The sequence below is a fragment of the Myotis lucifugus genome, unplaced genomic scaffold, assembly GCF_000147115.1.
Source record: "Myotis lucifugus unplaced genomic scaffold, Myoluc2.0 scaffold_41, whole genome shotgun sequence".
NCBI classification, from domain to species: Eukaryota; Metazoa; Chordata; class Mammalia; order Chiroptera; family Vespertilionidae; genus Myotis; species Myotis lucifugus.
In genome coordinates, this window is record NW_005871089.1 from 3056296 (window position 1) to 3058665 (window position 2370).

Consider the following 2370-nt stretch of genomic DNA (forward strand, 5'->3'; position numbering starts at 1 on the left):
TTTCCACCGTGCGCCCCCTTAAGAACCCCTGGACCTTTTTAAATCCTGATTTCTGGGCCTCATCCCTCGGGAAATTCTGTTTCTTTGTTATGGGGTGAGGCCCCCACCATTAGTAACAAAGAAACAGAATTTCCGGAGGATGAGGCCCAGAAATCAGGATTTTAAAAAGATTCCCAGGTGATTCTAATGTGCAGCCAAGGTTGAGAACCACTGAGGAACTGAAACTTAAGCATATTTGACAGGTCTTAATTATATCTATCTTTACATGATGTGATTTTAACTAATTTAAGGGGTTCATAATGAGTTAAGCAAGAAAGACCTGATTCATCTAGAGGAGGTAAAGGAGGGACCCTTTTCAAAAGAAGCGGGGCCCAATGTGTGTGAGCAGTGTCGAGGGGCGTCCTCCAGCTCCGAGCGTGGTTCGGAGAACGGCAGCTAGGAGAATGCTTTATGGATTTTCCTGGGAACAGACCGAATGGAAGTAAACCTCAGTCTGGATCACAAAGGTCCTCCCCTGGTCCACAGGCGCTCTCGGTGTGACAGCTTCATCTAGTCAACGATCGCAACGCTTAACTCTGGGGCTGACTCCCAGCTTGGGGTCTTGGGAAGGGGGGTTACTCTGCTCCATATCGAGTGCTCTTTTCTCAGAAAGACGAGGCCACCGAACAAAGAGTGCGGAGGAGACCCCACCGAGGGCGGTCCTCGCAGAACAACGCTATCTCGGGTACCCCGTGGAGGGAGGAAGCGGGGTCTGCCCCCCAAACACGAGCCGCCACCGCGCTTCCAGGACAGGCCCGGAGGCCTCCCGTGGGGGAGTCTGTCTCCTCCGGAGACCCCAAGGACTCCTGCTTCCCGGGGAAGAAGGTCTACGCCTGAACTGTGTGGCCCGCCGCCCGGCCTGGAGCGGAGCCTGCCCAGCCGAGGGGAGCCCCTCAGAGCCACCCGGTTCAAGCCCCTCACTTCCTCTACCCCGGCCGGCGCGGCGGGCCCCGCACCCTTCACGCGTCCCAGCCGCCCCGCCCCTCCCCGTGGAAGCCGCTTCACAGGTCGGCCTCGCGAGTACTCACGGCGACCCCGGGCCGCGCGCGGCCGCCACTGAGGGGACGAGCGGCCCGGGACGCCCCGCGGGGGCGGAGCGGCAGAGCGAGGGGCGGGGGCCGGGCCGGGCGGGCGAGGTCGCGCTTCCCCCCCGCCCCGTCGTTCCGTCACGGGCGCGCTGGACTATTCTGCGCATGCGCACACGGCGATCTCGTGACCACGTGGCCCGCTCCGGACCAACCACCATGCGGCCTGCCCCCTGGGCGCGCAGCTGCTGGGGACGCCTGGCTCGCGGAGCCTGCGCAGTGCTGGCTGGTTGGGTGGGTGGTGGGGCAGGGGGTGCGATTGGGAGGAGGTGGGGGTACGCCGTAAATATCAGGTGGGTGCGTGAACAAACAAGAGGAGCTCTGCGGGTGCGCGGAGGGCCCTCCAAAAGAGACGTTGGCATTTGGCGCCCCGTGCGGTTGGGAGGAGTGAACAGTCCGCAGCTGCCACTGGGTATTGGAGGGTATTGGAAGTCAGGCCGGCAGATGGAGATTGAGAAGGGCCTCCTGAGGCCCTGCTGATTCCAAACATCTCTGGTTTGTAATGGAAGTCAAACAGCTCAGGGTTTTTTAATTCTTACGTTTAATACATTTACGCCCCTGGCAGCTGCGGTGTGCTGGAAAGCACTCTGACCGTCTGTTCCGACAGTGGGGTTGTGGAGAAAAGGGGGGACATAGTAGAAGGGACACGTTCAGGGGGCTACTTGGCAGGCCTGGCATACTCAGTAACCCAAAGTAACCACACAGGATGGTCTGATCGAGAACTTCAAACTGGATAGGTCATGGAAGGTCAAGCTTCACCTTAAGTGAGCCCTGTCCGTTATACTTACACTTCTAGGATAACATACCCTTGAATTGTCAGAGTAATTTCCTTTTCCAGAACCCCTCAGAGACACAACCACTGACAACAGAGCACAAGACCACTAGAACAGGAGACCATGAAATTCCTCGTTATCTTGTTGCCTGTGTACCATTACTATTCACTGTAAATGTTTTTTAATCATTTAAAAGTTTTTCTATTACAGTTGACATTCAAGATTATATTAGTTTCAGATGTATAAACCCAGTGATTAGACATTACATAACTTACTAAATGATCACTTATAAATCTTGCACCCCCTGACATTATTCACTGTTATTAGAATACTAGTGGCCCTGGTGCAAGAATTCATGCACATTGAAAGGAAATTAATTAGAAGGTGGGCAGCGGGGCTGGACAGGAATGGGCTAGATGGGCAGGACATGCCCTGGAGCCAACTTCCCTCGGTCCCTCCCCTGCCAGCCACAC

General features: G+C 55.9%; 1 protein-coding gene across 15 annotated transcripts in view; it reads right to left on the minus strand.

The window, feature by feature from the left end:
- The window catches only part of PARP6 (poly(ADP-ribose) polymerase family member 6), a 41440-nt gene extending 40281 nt beyond the window's left edge, over nt 1-1159 (minus strand). For all 15 annotated transcript variants that reach the window (XR_002828984.1, XR_002828983.1, XR_001348003.2 and 12 more), the window contains exon 1: nt 1068-1159. The gene's annotated coding sequence lies outside the window, so the exon portion shown is untranslated. The remainder of the gene's footprint in view (nt 1-1067) is intronic.
- Nucleotides 1160-2370: the final 1211 nt, after the last annotated feature.